Source organism: Stegostoma tigrinum, unplaced genomic scaffold, assembly GCF_030684315.1.
Source record: "Stegostoma tigrinum isolate sSteTig4 unplaced genomic scaffold, sSteTig4.hap1 scaffold_49, whole genome shotgun sequence".
Lineage (NCBI taxonomy): Eukaryota > Metazoa > Chordata > Chondrichthyes > Orectolobiformes > Stegostomatidae > Stegostoma > Stegostoma tigrinum.
The window spans coordinates 2,181,229-2,198,940 of NW_026728419.1; positions in this window are offsets into that span (position 1 = coordinate 2,181,229).

Here is a 17,712-nt window from a genome sequence, read left to right on the forward strand (position 1 = left end):
GCCTTACGACAAAAGGCTGAGGGACTTGAGGCTGTTTGCATGAGAGAAAAGAAGGTTAAGAGGTGACCTAATAGAGACATACAAGATAATCAGGGTATTAGATAGGGTGGACAGTGAGAGCCTTTTTCCTCGCATGGAGATGGTTAGCATGAGGGGACATAGTTTTAAACTGAGGGGTGATAGATAGACGACAGATGTCAGAGGTAGGTTCTTTACTCAGAGAGTAATAAGGAGGTGGAATTTTCGGCCTGCAACAGCAGTAGACTCGCCAAGTTTAAGGACATTGAAATCGTAATTGGATAAACATATGGATGATAATGCAATAGTACAGGTTAGATGGGCTTCAGTTTGGTTTTACAGGTCGGCACAACATCGAGGGCCAAAGGACCTGTGCTGCACTATAGTGTTGTATGATCTATGTTCTAGAGCACCAGGATAAATGGGATCTTCTCTGCATGGTGCTCTGAAGCGAGCAAGATGCTGCAATTTTCAGTTCTTGGGAACCAGAAACAGAATGTAACATAGCAAAATTCCCAAATGACATTTAAACAGTTGGTAATGCAGGCTGTGATGGGGAGCTACAGAGTGTCCAGATGAATATTAAGTAAAAAGAAGCAAAAGAACTGTGGATGCTGTAAATCAGGAGACAAAACAAAGTTGCTGGAAAAACTCAGGGGGCCTGGCAGCACCTATGGAGGAGAAAACAGAGTTCACCTTTCGGTTCCGGTGACTCTTCCTCAGAATGGCTCCGAGGAAGGGTCAGCAGACACAAAATGTTAACTGTGTTTTCTCCTCCCTTGATGCTGCCAGACCTGCTTAGCTTTTCCAGCAGCTTTGTTTTTGTTACAGATGGATATTGAGAGTTTAGGAGAATGGGCCAGAATTTGGCAGATGGAGTTTAATGTGGATAAGTGCAAGGTGTTCTATTTTGGACAGAAAATTAAAGGATAAATTCCTCTTTATTTGGAAGCAGATTCAAAGTGTGTGAATGATGAAGAATTTAGGTGTCTCTGTGTATGAAAATCAAAGGAGGTGTGCAGGTGCAGGATACAGTAAGAAAGGCAAATGAATCCCTTGCATTTATTGCAAAAGAACTGCATTATAAAACAAAAAAAAGGTTGTTACAATCAGGCTTTGTCGAGGCCACGCCTGGAGTATTGTGTCCTGTTTTGGTCTCCTTACTTATGAAGGATGTGGTTGGCACTGGGGTCTGTTCAGAAGAGGTTTAGCACTTTGATTCCAGGGATGAAAGGATTGTCATATGATGAGAGGTTGAATAGCTTGGGCTTCTACATCGCTGGAGTACAAAAGAATAAGGGAGGATCTGATTAAGGTGTATGAAATGCTGAAGGATGTTGATAATGTGGAGATTGGCAACATGTCCTCTTATGGGACCAACTCGCCTTGAACAATTTGTCAGAGATACAGAATTAGAAGAGGCAGGTTCAAAATTGACATAAGATGAAACTACTTCTCTCAGAGTGTTGTGAATGTGGAACTTACTGCCCCAGAGTGCAGTGGAGGCAAAGTCAATCAACAGTTTCAACAAATAAAGAAATGGGTTTCTAACGAAAAGTGGGACAAAGGGCTGTGGGGAACAGGCAGGAAAGTTAAATTGAGGCAGGATAAGATTAGCTATGATCATATTAAGAATCACAGTGGATTCCAAGGGTTGAATTGCTACTTCTGCTCTTAACTCCTGTGTTCCAATGTTGTTCCATCTGAAGTTCTTTGGCATTCAGACTTCAGTGAAGGTTGGGGTGGCGGGAGTCGAGGGGTTCAGTTAATGCAGGCTTGTTGGTGTGTGTGGAGCAAGACAGTAATGTGAATACAAAAACGGAATCAGGTCTTGCTGATTGCCAGAGCAGGTCTGTGAACCAGGCGGCCTATTCTCGTTCCTCATTCCTGATGTCTAATTGCCTTGAGTAAACAAAATCGAAATGCCACAGTCAGACAGAAAAGTCCTTAATTAATATGCCAATTTCATAATAAAAAGGCAAATAACCATTTACATCAGAAGTAAAGAGAGGGGACCATTGTTTTGAGTTTTAAAAATTATTTTCTGCACTGTAGAGGGGGAATTGGGTGATGGGACTGCACAACACGTCAACATTGTCACAAATTGGCAGTGTGGATATGGAGTAATAGTATTATATTGTCAATTCCAAAGGAGCTTTGTTTTATTTTTGTTCATTCAAAGGATGACAGTGTTACTTGTTAGGCCGTGATTTATTGCACATTCCTAATTGCCCAGAGGGCAGTTGAGAGTTGGTCTGGAGTCACACGTAGGCAGAACAAGTAAGAATGGCAGTTTCTTACCCAAAAGGGGATTAGTAAAAAAAATGGGCTTTCCCAGCAATCGGTAATGGGTTTGTGGTCATCATTAGACTCTTAATTCCAGATATTTGTTGTATTCAAATTCAACTACCTGCCATAGTGGGATTCTTACACAGGTCTCTAGAACATTACCTGGATCCCTGCACTAACAATCCAGTGATAATACCAAGAGGCCATTGTCACCCCCGAAAGCAGGCAATTTATATATTCTGATTGTATTATGGAAGAAGGTAAACATTGAAAATCTTAGAAGGGGGAAATACGAAGAACACATGAGTTGAGAAAGAGATGTTGCTGTGTCAAGTGAACATTAAAAAATTGGTGTATGAAGCACAGTAGGAAAAATGTGTCTGTGTTCGAACATGTTGAAGGTTTGAATGGAAAATCTGTGTATTATTTCAAATGAGAGATTGCAAACATGAGGTAGAGAGGAACCAGAAACCTGTGTGAGAAAATAAAACTTTGCATGTACATCAGGTTTTTAGGGAGGCAATGCAAATGCTGAAACATTCCAAAACAGAATGCTTTCAGAAATAGGGCAGTTTTTGGACAGTTTTCCGGAGTAATGGTGAAACTGCATTGAGAGAGCTGTGGGTATGATGAAATCGGAAGCCACACAGAGATGATTGATTGAATTGATTCCTGTGAGAAGTATTTGTCTTCGGAGGAAATCATGACCAGACTGGCTCTGGATTTATTGGACTTTAGACAAATGACACAAGGTCTTGTTTAATCCCAAAATATTCCGAGCAGTCTTTTCAAGTTGAATGCTGAAACAATATTTCAATTTGTGCAAGACATTACTACCAGTGGATGGAATGTAAAACTGGAGAATATCTCAGACATTGGTGATTTATTTTCTTGACTGTTTCAAAGGATTGTGTGTTTACAGAAGTCTTTCCAGAGGGAGATGGAAAACGTTGAATATTCTTAAGGGAGAGGCAGACAGATTCTTGACTAAGAATGGCACACTAATGTTATAAGGGGTGGAGAGGAATGTTTATTTGAGGCCATAACCAGATCATTCAAGAGCACATCACACGGAGGATTTGGTTTGACTTTTTTAATCACTTACTCCTGTTCGAAGTTTCTACATTTCTCTTGTCTTTAGATACCGGAAAATAGTGAGAAAATTCACATGGCCACGAAGGCTCTCTCTTTCAGAATGATGGGTACAACTTCCAAATACAATTTTTAAATGGCACTATGAAAATACTCAGGAAAGTTTCATGGTTTTGCAGAAAGGTCAGAGATATAGAACAAAGTTAAAATCTCATTAAAACTACTTTATTAACCAGATTGGGCTGAATATATGTCTTTAATAGCACACATTACTTTTATTTGTTCTGGTGAGATGAGTTTCATTGGCAAAACCAGCATTTATTGCTTCTGTCTAATTTCCATTCAGAATATGATGATGAAACCCAGGAACACTAACAGATACGTTTTGTGGAGTGGTTCAGGATTTTGAGCAAGTGATAGCGAAAGGAAAATGATATATATCCAAGTCAGGATGCTGTGTGGTCTTGGAGATTGTAATGCTCAACACTTGATGCTCACATTCTGTGAAAATTGTGCGACTGCATTTTCTGTTTTCAAAACTTAAGGTCAGAGAGTGGCTTAAGGTCAGCATGAAAACGGGACCTTCAGCTCAACATGTGTATTCCGGTCAAAAAACAAAGCTACATTAATCACACTTACCTTGAAGTCCACAGCCACTAGGCCCTGGCATTTTGAGTGCTCTTCCAGTTGCTTCTTAAATGCTGCGTTATCTTTTATTATCTGTGACCTATGCTGTGATTTGGCTTTTTCTTTCAATTTATGCATGAACAGGTTCGCAAATATATCCCACAATATCAAAGACAGTGATTAGTTTAATCGATCAATAGAAAATCAGACGTACATTTTCATTCATATGGGATTTTAACGTTGCTAGACCGGCATTAATTGACCTTGAAAACTTCCAGCTAGAAGTTCACCAAATTGGAAATGTAGGGGACACTACTTCAGAGTACAATGGGATCTTGATCAGATGGGCCAGTGGGCCAAGGAGTGGCAGACAGAGTTTAATTTGAATAAATGTGGGGTGCTGCATTTTGGAAATCAAATTAGGGCAGGGCTTATACTCTAAATGTTAAGGCCCTGGGGATTATTGCTGAACAATTGGTCCTAGCATGGAGTTGCATTGTTCCTTGAAAGTGGAGTCAGAGATAGACAGGACAGTAAAGAAAGCGTTTGGTAAACTTGTTTTTATTGGTCAGTGCATTGTATGTAGTAGTTGGGAGGTCATGTTGCGGCTGTACACTGGTTAAGCCACTTTAGGAATATTGTAGGCAATTCTCATCTCCCTGTTATTGAGAGGGTTCAGTAAAGATTTATAAGAATGCTGCCAGGGTTGGAAGGTTTGAGCTTTAGGGAGAAACTGATTAGGCTTTTGCCTGGAGATTTGAAGGCTGAGGGATGACCTTACTGAGGTTTATAAAGCCAGGAGGGAAATAGATGGGGTAACTAGAAAAGGTGTTTTCATCAGGGTGGGGGAGCCCAAAATTAGATGGTGTGGGTTTAAGGTGAGCTAGAAAAGATTTAGAAGGGACGTCGGGGTAAACCTTTTCACCCAGATGGTGGTGTGTGTGTGTGGAATGAGCTGCATGGGTAAGTGATAGAGTTTGGTACAATTACAATATATGAAAGGATGGGTCTGTGATTAGGAAGAGTTTAGAGGGATATGGGTCAGATATTGGCAAATGGTGCTAGATTTATTTGAGATATGTAGTTGGCATGGGCGAGGTGAAATGAAGGGTCTGTTTCCATTCTTCACAACTTTATGACTCAATGATTTGGTGAATTTCTGATGAATAGTTACATACAGGATATTTGTCACTGGAAGTTGATTATCCCATTGAATATCAAGGTGGGCCTTTTGGATTGCCTCCTGTTGGAGATAATTCCTGCCCCCGCAATATTGAAGGACTGTTATTGTTTGCCATTCATCGGTTAAACCTGAGTGGTGCCCACATATTTCGAAATAAAAACACAGATGACTGCAGTAACTGAGGACTGTGAAACTCTGCTGAGGAATCAGTTTCAGTACAGTTGGGTCACTGATGTTTTCATTCCCTGTCAATATGGCCTGTTTTTGAGCATTGCAATCTTGGGTCAAACAGAAACATTCTTTTCGGAAATGCACATTCGAGTGGCACGAACATGGAACCAGATCAAGGAAACAGCAGTGGAGGGGAGTGGGGATTAAGAACTGGCAGGAAACAAATGCATTCTCAAAATGTGTACATGGGAAGGAGTTGATTCTTCTTTTGAGGAATGACACTGTCACAGCGAAAATACTTTATTCTAATGAAGGAAAAACTGTATTCAGGTTATTGGTTTCATTAAAATAATGGCGACAAACTGCTGGAATAATCTGGCACTGACCATTGAAAAATCCTGGATGTTTTCAGAGATGGCTGGACTTTCCTCGGCTGAGAAAGTGCTGATACTTTGAGAGACGTGGTTTTGAAAAGAACTTTCTGAGCACAGTTGATCAAACAGATAAACAAGAGCCATTGGCTACTACTTCGGAATATATCAGACCTTTCATGGTTGCTACCACATGGAATCATACAACTGATGAAAGGCCCATTGAGGCTGCACCACCAGGTGCTGATACAAGTGCTTTCTAAAGTTTGGGATGTTGCCTGCCTCAGCCTCCCTCCTGAGCAGAGCATTCCAGACACCAAATAGTCTCATCATAAATAGGACAAACGTCTCCTGACAGAATCCGAAGCCCATACCGAAAATTTCTTTGGGATATTATGTGTTCTGTACTTTCACTCTTTATTGTTTCAGCCAATGTTCCAACATCATTTGAAGTGAGATCAGAGTAACTTCCCATGCCACCCGTGTTGCTTCTGTCATTGCGGCATCAAGGACTCTGAACAAAAATGTGCCCGATGCGAATTGGGGAGAATCCTGCACGAGTAATGTCCTCGATTGAACAAAGGGAAAATCAATCTCTGAAAGTTGTCATTCAAGACACATGTCATCCTGGATAGGCATTAAATTGCTGCTCCTTGACTATGAGGTATTGAAAAAAAAAATCACTGAACCCCTTATAAACAACTTTGTGTCTACTTCTGCAGCACTTGGATTAGAAGTGTTTCACGAAGGCAGCTCTATGTTACTTTCTCCAGAGATATTGGTGATGTCAAATAAACTTAGCCTTTGCTCATGCCCACTAAAACCCATGGAGAAGTGTGTCCTATTAGAAAGATCAAGATATTTGATATTTTCACAGTTTAGTCTAAAGTCTCAGAAAGGTAACACTTTGCTAGATGAGTGTAACCCCAACAACATCATAAGTGCATCATGACATTGAGGTAAGGGGCTGCATCGTTTTCAATGAGAGGACTGGTCGTGCAATATCAGTGCCACTGAGTTCAAACTTTTCATGGCTATTTATCTCAATGCAACACGCCATCAATTTTACGGGTGTTTATGAAAAAAATGCCTCAATTAATGGCCATTCACAAATACTTGAGGGTCAACTCAAATGGCAGTTTCACTGTTCTGGTTCAGATCAGACAGTCCAATTGTGGCAGTGCAAAAGAAAGAAAAGAAATGCTGGAATAAAAAAAAATCAAGTCTAGCAGCATCTGCAATGTGATTTTTTCAGAACAGGTTCATAACAGACTAGAAATGTTAACTCAAAACCTGTCTCCAGATGTTGCCTCATCTATTGCATTTCTCCACCAATTTCTGTTCCCATTTCAGATTTCCGTAATCTCCAGTATTTTGCATTTCTTGATGCGCCCAGATGCTTGACATGGTTATATTTGGACATATCATCCATTCCTGTTTCCGTTAGAGCTATTGTGCGGATTACACTTGTATTACATCAGGGTCTGTCTCTTATTTAAGTTCCAAAACAAAATTGCGAATACCCTCCTAAATGCATGAATTTCAGGAAATCGATTTTGATTAAAAATAAATTTTAGAGGCAGCTGCACTCCATGAGACAACAGAAATGGGTTACTCATGGTGGCACAACTTGTGCCTTTCCTGAAAGTGTTTCCCCTCAGGCTCTGAAAACTTTTCATACATATCTCAGAATAATTACAGTGGTCACTCAGCCCATCATCTCTGCACCAGCTGGGGGTGAATGATATCCTGACTATTATGATCCTGTAATCTCCCTATACACCTCACATTCTGAAATCTTTGTCTGCTTCTAATTCTGAATATACTGTGCACATATGAACAATTTTATCATTCTGCACACCGCACGATTAAACAGTGTTTACCTGATATTTCATCTCCTGCATCACATTTAAAATTATCATGGTGTGTTCACATCATTCATTGGCATTCCATCTCCCAAATATAACCTGTTTTCTTACTCTGCATGACATTTCATTCTGTCTGTTAGCATAAGTGTGAGTCATATACTGGCGACATTGGGATCTCACTGTCCTCTTCAGTCTCTACTGCCACTGCCCCCATTCCTCTCTGTCTCCGAACCAATGTCACATTCATTCTGTCCCTGGCTGTCAGTTTAGATTGTGCTCTGAGCTGCTGCCCTCCCACTCTCCCTCACAGACTGAAAGAATCCCTTTTCACCTTCAGTTGCCCTTGGCGCATTTTGGTGTCGAGGCCAGCATAGGGAAACATTGCGTCACATTACACACCGCAGAGTCTGCCAGCCCCACCGCCCCCACAGACACACTCACTCACACACACACACACACGGAAATACACGCACAGCCAAAGACACACAGGCACTAAAAGAGAAACACAGATATACAAACTAATGCACTGACATTTATACGGATAAGGGGTGTCTGCTACCATTTATTTTGTTCTGTGATGATTTTCTCAATATTTCACTCAATCTGTCCGGTGTGTGTCAATATGTCTGTTGCTCTGAGGGGACTGTGTTACAAATTCAATGCCTGAAGACACCAAACCTAGAAGGATTGTAAAGTGTGTGAAGGACAGTGCGGAAAACCAACAGGACAGAGACAAGTTGCTATCGTGTTCAAGTGTGTGGTAGATGAGGACCAATATAGAACAGAGTGATGTGATGCAGTTGGTGGAAAGACAATATAAAATAGGCTGTACTGTTACAAAGTGGGTTCAGGAGCAGAGGGTCCTCGATGTATATGAGCGCAGGTTGTTGAAAAGTTGAAAACAAGTCACCTTGAAGAGGGCAGCAGAGTGATGACGCTGATTGGCCGATGTGGGAAGATCTGCATCAGCGCATTCACTTCTTCCAGAAGATGGTTTGTGGAGGGGCTGTCGTAAAGTGATAGCAAAGGCAAAGAGGGGGATGGGGTTTGCAGCCTGGGAAGGTGAGTGAGGGAAGACCTACCTTGGATGTTTGCAGCAATGAGTAAGGTTAAGTGTTAAATAAACTTTCTGGTTTGGGAATAGAAGTATCATTCAGTGGGGTTAAGTACTGCACTTTTGAGATGTGGGAGATTGGTGATGCTTACATCTGCAGGAAGTGCACCCAATTGCAGCTCCATGCGGACTGTATTGAAAGGTTGGAGCATTAATCGGATGCACTTAGGAGCACAAGGATGGCAGAAAGTGCCATAGACCATAGTTTGAGAGATGTGTTGACCCAAGGTGCAGGCAGAGGGATGGGTGTCTGCCAGAAGGAGGTGGCAGCCAGTACAGGAATCCCCTTTGTAACAAGCACACTGTTTTGGATACTGTTGGGGGGAATGACCTATCAGAGGGTAACAGCAGCAGCAGGCACACATGGCTGGCTCTGTTCTCAAGAAGGGAAGGACAAAGAGCACTAGAGCAGTAGTTATAGGGGAATTTATACTAAGGGGTACAGATAGGCCCTTCTGTGGATGTAAAAGAGACTCCAGGATGGTATGTTGCCCACCTGGTGCCAGGGTCCAGGATGTCTTTGAAAGGTCAGAAAGTATTCTGAAGGGAGAGGGTGAACAGGCAGAGATTGTGATACATATTGGTACTAACAGCACAGGTAGGCTGAGTGACGAGGTCCTGCAGCAGCAGTTCAGGGAGTTAGGTAGACAGTTAAAAAAGCAGCACCTCCAAGGTTGTAATCTCGGGATTACTCCCTGTGCCACGTGCCAGTGAGGCTGGAAATAGGAAGATAGTACAGCTCAACATGTCTCTAATCAGATGGTGTGGGAGGGAGTGTTTCAGATATCTGGACCATTAGGATCTCTTCCAGGGCAGGTGGACCTGTACAAGGAGGACGGGTTACATCTAAACTGGAAGGGCACACATATTCTGGCTGGGAGGTTTGCTGGTGTCACTCGGGAGGATTTAAATTAGCTTAGCAGGGGTGTGGAAATCAATGCAAAGTGAATGGACTGAAAGGGAACTGGAGAATAGGGCCAGTAAGGCTCAGAGAAAGAACAGACTGGGTGTAGTTGCTGTTCCAAGCAGATCTAGTAGACTGAAGTTCACCCATTTCAATGCAAGAAGTGTAACAGGTAGGGCAAAAAAAACTTGGAGCTTGGATTAGTACATAGAACTATGATGTTGTTGCTATTACAGAGATGTGGTTAATGGAGGGACAGGATTGATAGCTTAACGTTCCAGGAAACAAATGTTTCAGGCGGGATTGAGGGAGTTGAGAAGGCGTGGGGACGTTGAACTAATTGCAAAAGGGAATATCACAGCTGTACTGCGGGGGAGCACCTCGGATGGCTCATACAGTGACAGAATATGGGTAAAGCTCAGGAACAGGAAGGGTGCAATCACAATGTTTGGGGTTTACTATAACCCTCCCAACAGCCAGCAGGAGATAGAAGAACAGACATGTAGCCAGAATTTGGCAAGCTCTGAAAGTAACAGGGTTGTTGTGGTGGATGACTTTAACTTCCCGTATATTGACTGGGATTCACTTAGTGCTTGGGGCTCAGATGGGGTGGAGATGGTAAGGAGCATCCAGGACGGCTTCTTCAAAAACAATGTAGATAGTCCAACTAGGAAAGGGGCCGTACTGGACCTAGTATTGGGGAATGAACTTGGCCAAGTGGTCGATGTCTCGCGAGGGGAATAGCTCAGAAACAGAAATAACAACTCAGTAAGCTAAAGGGTACTGATGGATACTGACAGTTGTATTTATCAAGTAAAAGTGTTAAATTGGGGAAAGGCTAATTATAACAATATTAGGCAGGAACTGAAGAATGTAGATTGGGACAGATGTTTGAGGGAAAATTAACATTTGGTATTGAGAGGCTTTCAATTGTAAGCTGCTGGGAATTCCAGGCAAGCACATTACTGAAAGGATGAAGGAAAAGTACGGCAAGTTTAGGGAACCTTGGATAACGAGAGATATTGTCAGCCTAATCAAAAAGAAAAAGGAAGCATTTATTAATGCCAGGAGGTTGGGAAGTTATGAAGCGAGTGTGGAATACAAGGAAAGATTAACGAAATTTAAGCGATGAGTCAGGAAGGCTAAAAAGGGGTCATGAAAAGTCATTGACCAACAAGATGAAGGAAAATCCCATATATGCATATAAAGAGCAAGAGGGTAGCAAGGGAGGGGGTTGGCCCAAACAAGGACAGGGAAGGGAGTTTATGTGTGGAGCCAGAGGAATATGGCGAGGTATTAACTGAGTACTTTGCATCAGTATGCTCCAAAGAGAAGGACTTGGCAGATGATGAGTCTGGGGAAGGGTGTACAGATCGTTTGGCTCATTTTGAGATCAAAAAGGAGGAGGGATTGGGGACCTTGAGAAACATTAATGTAGACAAGTCCCCAAGGCCTGATGGGATAGACCCCAGAATACTGAGAGAGGCAAGGGAGGAAATTTCTCTGGCCTTGAGACAAATCTTCATATCCTCCCTGGCTACAGGGGAGGTCCCAGAGGAATGGACAATAGCCAATGTTGCTCCTTTGTCTAAGCAGGGTGGCAAGGATAATCCAGCTATTTACAGGCTGATGAACCTTATGTCAGTGGGAGGGAAATTCTTGGAGAGGATTCTTTGAGACAGGATTTACTTCCACCTGGAAATCAATGGGCGTATTAGCGAGAGGCAACATGGTTTTGTGAAGGGGAGGTTGTGTCTCACTAACTTCGTTGAGTTTTTTGAGGAAGCGACTAAGATAATCGATGAGGGTAGAGCAGTGGATGTTGTTTACATGGACTTCAGTAAAGCCATTAACACGGTCCCTGATGGCAGACTGATAGAGATGGTAAAGTTGCACCGGGTTAGATGTGAGCTTGAAAAATGGATAGAAAAAGAAAACAAACTGGATCAGTCATAGAAGACAGAGGGTAGCAGTGGAAGGCTGTGTTTCTGAGTGGAGGGCAGTGACTCGTGGTGTTTCTCAAGAATCAGTGTTGGGACCATTGCTATTTGTAATGTATGTAAATGATTTGGAGGAGAATATGACTGGTCTGATCAGTAAGTTTGCCGATGACACAAGGGTTGGTGGAATTGCGGACAGCGATGAGGGCCGTCAAAGGATACAGCTGAATATAGATTAGATGGTGACTTGGACAGAGAGATGGCAGATGGAGTTCATTCCAGAAACATGTGAGGTAATGCATTTTGGAAGTTCTAATCCGGATGGAAAATACACAGTAAATGGCAGAACCCTAAAGATTTCTGATAGGCAGTGGGATCTGTGTGTCCAGGTACACAGGTCACTGCAAGTGGCTACACAGATGGAAAAGGTAGTCAGCAAGGTAGATGGCATGCTTGCCTATCTCAGCCTAGGCATTGAGGGTGAAAATTGGCAGGGAATGCCGCAGCTTCATAGAACCTTAGTTAGGCCGCATTTGGAATATTGTGTTCAGTTCTGGTTGCCACACTACCAGAAGGGTGTGGTGGCTTTGGAAAGAGTAGAGAAAAAGATTTACCAGGATGTTTCCTGGTATAGAGGGCATTATCTACGAGGAGAGGTTGGAGAAACTTGGGTTTATCTCACAGGCAGATCACAGAAAGCAAAGGATGGACAGATCAAATAGACTTAGACAGAGGCAGACAGGTTGCAATGCACCGGTGTGTATTTGGCAAGACCAACATTTGCAAGAACAGCATCATTTGAGATGAAAAAATACATTCATCAGTCCAACGATGGTCAGGATAAAGCTGCTCCTGAGCCTACACGTGCGTGCGCGTGTTCAGGCTTCATTATCTACTGCCTGATGGAAGAGGTTGTTGAAGATCATCACCGGGGTGCAATTGGTCTTTGATGATATTGGCAGCCTTTCCACGGCAGCGAGCTTTCCATTGCATTTTTTTTTCCATTGCCCCTGCCCAGCCAGGCTGCAGCAAACTGAGTATGGCAGCACTGAAATGAGAAAGCTCAACCATGTACCCATTGGCATTTTAAAGATGGCACCTGTGCCAGGGATAATTGAATATCCAGCAGCACCCGGCAATAGGAAGTAGCTTCAGCCGTGATGGGTGGGAGAATGGGGCTGGCATTGACTGAAATGGATGTCATGGTGTGAGGTAGGTATATCATGAAGGGAGGTCAATAAGATAGCACCAGAAAACCAGCCTGGCCTCGCAGAGAGAAACCCTCCGTCAAACACAATGAAAATGACACCACCATATTAATGTAAGATTTAGCCAAAAGGAGTCAAATGCTCTGATTCCACTCCCAGTTACAACGCCACAGAAGAAAACCTCATTCAATAATTTCTATCATCCGAACACAGACTAAATCTTAGATAACACGGTGTGAGGCGAGATGAACACAGCAGGCTCCTCTGATGCTGCTTGGCCTGCTGTGTTCATCCAGCTCGACACCTTATCTCAGATCTCCACCATCGGCAGCTCCTGCTATCTCTGTAACACACTAAATCTTGTTCATCAATCATCCTTGGATTCGAGAGGCTGAATGGCCACCTCAGGTTCACCTGTAAAAGGCTCAAGATGCTCAATGGCCTATTACACTGTGACAGGTTTGGGAGGTCTAACGAACTCTTCCTGTTCATGTGTAACAGGCTCAAGAGGCTGAGTGGCTTCTTGTTGCTCTGTAAGAGTCTCGAAAGGCTGAATGGCCTCCTCTTATTTCTGTGTCACATGTCAATTTTGTTTTCGGAGACCCTCACAGACTTGCTGCAATAACAAGACAGTGACCTGTTTAGAAAAAAACACAAATCCCTTTGTTACCAAGCAAGTACAAGCTGTGGAGAATCACTGTAGTTACCCAGCACAGAGTGCAGAGTCTCGCAAGCAATTCTCCCCGAGCAGCGGACAGTCCCCGCTTTTTATACTTTACAAAAGACATGATACAGAAAACGATTTCACAATTTACCATGACACGATACATGAAACAATTACTACAAACAGACAAAAACAGGATACCAAGCAATTATTACATCAACAACATAAAAGACCAGGATACAGTAGCGATTGCTTGTGAAGTAGCTGCTAATGGCAAGAGGCGATTTCGAGTTGCTGTCCGGGACAGATTCTGATTTCAAGTTGCCAGTGTGTCTGGCTAGAACCAAATCAGTGCCCTGGCCCCGTTGCCAGCGACAGGAGTTACATGCTTCAGAGGTTTCATACCTTTACAAATTTTCCCCACCTAACCCTATTTGAAACAGTTTGGTTCTAATTTTAATTCAGTCAGGAAGCTTAAGACAGTGTCTGCATACCGATGTGTGAGAAGAAAAGGAGTTACAAAAGCTTTACACTGAATTCCTAGCTGGGCAGGAAGCTTCAGGGCAGTGCATGCATACCTATGTTTCGGTAGATAAGAGTTTACTTCTATAGATTAAAGTCTCTTATCTGCATTTGATTCCTATACAAAGACTTTAATTTATAGAAGTATAGAAATCAATGAGATGTTATCACATTAACAGCTCATTCCCTCCTTCTATCATTTCATGATAACTTATAACAGGGCCGAGAGGAGAGCTGCTAACCTGTCAAACACAAATCTGCAGCAAGGGCTCATGCATGCCATAAATGTACAGCAGGCAGCTATGTCAACCACTAGAACAACTGACCCATGCAGCAAATATGAACCCCAAGAACCACCCAGAAGCCATCCCAACAAACCCTGTCCAGGCTGGACTCCCTCACTGTACTGTTCCAACTGCCCCTGTATGGCTTGGATAGCCTGGGTAATGTTATAGGACTCGTTGGTGACGTGGGTAATGCACTTGTCCCCATTAATAGTGCATACACCTCCTTGCTGAGCCAGCTGATAGTCCACTGCATATTGGGTTTGCTGATCATAGAGCCAAAGTTCGGCTAATTCTTGGTTGACTGCCTCCAATGCCGTCATTGTGCTGTTTCCCAGGGCGGTGAGTCAACATACAAGGTAATTTCGAATTTTCCTTTGTGGCCACCACCCCAGGAGAGCATCCCAAGCCGACAGTCCCAGGAAACCATATCCTAAGGAAGAGCCCAACACAACTGGATTCTGCCATGCAGCGCAAAACCCCCAGCTCAGGAATCGTGTGACAATTCGCCATTGAATTTGTACTTGTTGGGGACAAGGGACAGTGAGGGGCTCAATGGTCCCAACAGCAAACAGCACTGGCAGAGTTGGAGTGGTAGCAGTGAAGGTCTCGTTAAGAAGGCAAACAGACTCACGTATTTCTTGATAGCTGTGCCAGGAGGACTGATCCTTACGTGGATGGAAACTTGCGGAGTTAAATGGAAATGACCCATAGTCTGTTTCTACATGAGTGCCATTGCAATCCCCACAACTCTACTGTATGCCCGGGGTCACAGATATGGGCTTAGATTCTAAGCAGGGGCAATTCAACAATTCTCCTATAGTGGTGCAATTTCTCTTTATGCACCGATGGGGCCAGGAAGTATTTTGGGGGTGATGAGTAACGAGAGCAGGCACGCAACAAGTTCCAGTTCCATTAAAGCAAAACAGATAGCTGTTGGGATTTGTACAGCTAGCCCCTTCCTTCCCATGCCCAGGTCGAGTGTCCACACAACCAGAGAGACCACTAACTACCAGTTTCACACATGTACCCTGCACACCTGTGTCCAAGATCCCCTCTCCCTTCAGCAAGGCTTACCGGAATACTCTATTTCATAAAGCTGACTAGGGTTCCAGGCAGATGTTGCCACAAATAATGCTTCTACAGATCGTGCCAACGGGTAACATGCTGTCCGATTCCCGTGCAGCCGTATGTGTGTTTTATAAAACAAAATTGTCCTGCTGGCCATGCATGGTCAGACTAATACTCAGTCCAATGGTTAACTGCATGCCGATGAGGAAATCCATCATTTAGAGTCACTTAAGTGGATCCAGCGATTCTGTCCTTTAACTTTAAGAGCTGTCGGAGTCTGAAGAAACACTTGGTACGGTCCTTTCCACCTTGGGGCGACCCCAGTCCCGGACAAGTACAAAATCTCCAATCTGCGGCCATGATGATCGATCCTGAATCTCGAGGCCTTGTTCCGGTGTCTGCGGAGGTGGTCCGAAGGCGCACTTCACCGGCAAATGGAGAAACTTTCAAGATGATGTTAGTTGTCAGAAGTGTCTTCGCATTTCTTCTCCCATCACATTTAGGTCTGTTTTGCTGGGTGGGCTGGTATTGGCATCCCATGTTGTTCTGCTGGGTCAGTCATAGACTATTCCCGCTGCTGAGAGCCCAGTAGTAGAGTGGGGTGTTATTCGCATGTGATACAAGGCTCGTGGCAAAACCTTTAACCAATTAAGGCCGGTTTCGGGTGTCAACTTGGTGAGTTTGGTTTTAAGTGTTGCATTAGCTCTCTCTACTATCCCTGCTGCCCGAGGGTGGTAGGCACAGTGGAATCGTTGTTGGATGTGTAATGTACCACACAGTTCCTTACTAATTTTCCCCACAATGTGAGAGCCGTCTTCCGAACTAATTTGTCGCGGTACTCCAAACCTTGGTACTATTTCAGTTAATAACAGTTTTACTAGTGTTGAGGCTTTGTTGTTTGTCTTTGGGAAAGCCTCTATCCACCTACTGAATACATCTACGATGACAAGACAATATTCGTCACAGTTTACGCGTGGCAGTTCAATAAAATCTAGCTGAATGCATTCAAACGGCCCACCTGGCAAGGGTGCTTTTCCTGGTGAGCGTCTCACCCCCTGACCCACATTGTTTTGCTGGCATGTGGGACAAGATGCTATACGAGACTAGGCTGCCTCAGTCATTCAGGGTTGCCACCAGGTACGTAGCATAATACCACTCATTCCCTCCTTGTCAATGTGGGTGTCAGAAGCACACAGTCACCAAGCATAGGTAATAAAGTATCAGGTACGCACACTTGGCCGATTGGTGTAACCCAAAGGCCTGAGGACGCAGAATGAAAACATCCATGCGTCTTCCAAATATTCTTTTCAGAAGCAGGGGCGTCCCCCTGTAAGTGCCGAACAGTGACCATGTCTGGCATGCCCGTCTTGTCTGAAGGCGTGCGATTTACCGCCTGCTTGTTCATAGAGGGTATCATAAAAATTTGGTCTGCAGCAGCCTGTTTAGCAGCCAGAGCAGCCCAAGCGCTGCCCCGAGTAACTACTGAATCAACAGAGGCATGGGCAGCGCATTTGAGAATAGCCAATTGTTTAGATTTAAGTGTGAAATTGTTTAGGGAGGAGGAATGCCTGGAGGTTTTCAACAGACAGGGAATCCTGGGTGGGTGTACCTGAGGACGTTAAAAATCCACACCGGATCCGGAGAAGGAAGTGGGGCATCAGTAAGGGCCAGGCAGGGAGAGGTTAGAAATTGGTTCCTCAGCAGGCAGTCATGCGGGGGTTCGCTCAGAAATGTGGCTGGGTTAATACTGGAGCAGGAAGAGATAAGGAACAAATCGCAGGGAGAACCTGGGAACAAGGGGGTAATCCCTGAGATACAGTGTCCAGATGAGTGGAGTAGGAGGCAACTGGTCGTTATAATTCAAGTTTAAAGGGCCTATTGTAAACCTGTCAGTTTCGGTATGATGTCTGTGCGTGTGTAAGTGATGTAGTACCACACGGGGTAGGGCAGTTTCAATACCCACTCCGCATGACGATTGCTATCAGTCAGGAGGAAGGGCAACAGGGTGAGCACACAGGAGGAATCTCTGCCCCGTGTCATGTCTCATTTGCACAGTGTCACCATATCCCATTTACCAAACTGAACCAGGGAGGCAGTGTGGGCACTAACATTACAATGGTGTCCTGAACTTAGAGAGTGGCAGGAGGGGAAGGAAACTAAAGTTCGTTCAAAAATTTTCAAGCTAGAGTTGGATTTATACATGCTAAAAAAAACCCCAAAAATTTACCAGACACAAAAATCAGAAATTCTTGGGAAAAAAAGAATTAATGTTGCAGGTGGGCCCTCAGACCCAGCGGAGCCACAGCTATGGGAGAAACTGCAAGTTTCAAGAGGTATCCATTACCTGGAGAAATGGGCGTGAGTTTCAAAACAGTGGCGTGTGCCA